Here is a 286-nt window from a genome sequence, read left to right on the forward strand (position 1 = left end):
TAGAGTTTAAAGATATTCATGGTAAATATAAGATAATCACTAAATTCAATCTCATGTGGGGCTGTATGAGCTGTAAAAAGTATTTCTATGCAGCTTAAATGAAACCAGTTGTTCATATTTTCAGATTGTATGCGACACCTTGCTTGCACAGCTGGACAAGATCCCAGGTGACAGGCGAACCATGATTGGCTTTATCACTTTCTCCAACAATGTCCAATTTTATCTGATGGGTGAAGGTAATAATTTTTTATTATTTCTGTGAGATTAGGGTATTATATTTGGTACA

The sequence above is a fragment of the Penaeus monodon genome, chromosome 22 (assembly GCF_015228065.2).
Source record: "Penaeus monodon isolate SGIC_2016 chromosome 22, NSTDA_Pmon_1, whole genome shotgun sequence".
NCBI classification, from domain to species: domain Eukaryota; kingdom Metazoa; phylum Arthropoda; class Malacostraca; order Decapoda; family Penaeidae; genus Penaeus; species Penaeus monodon.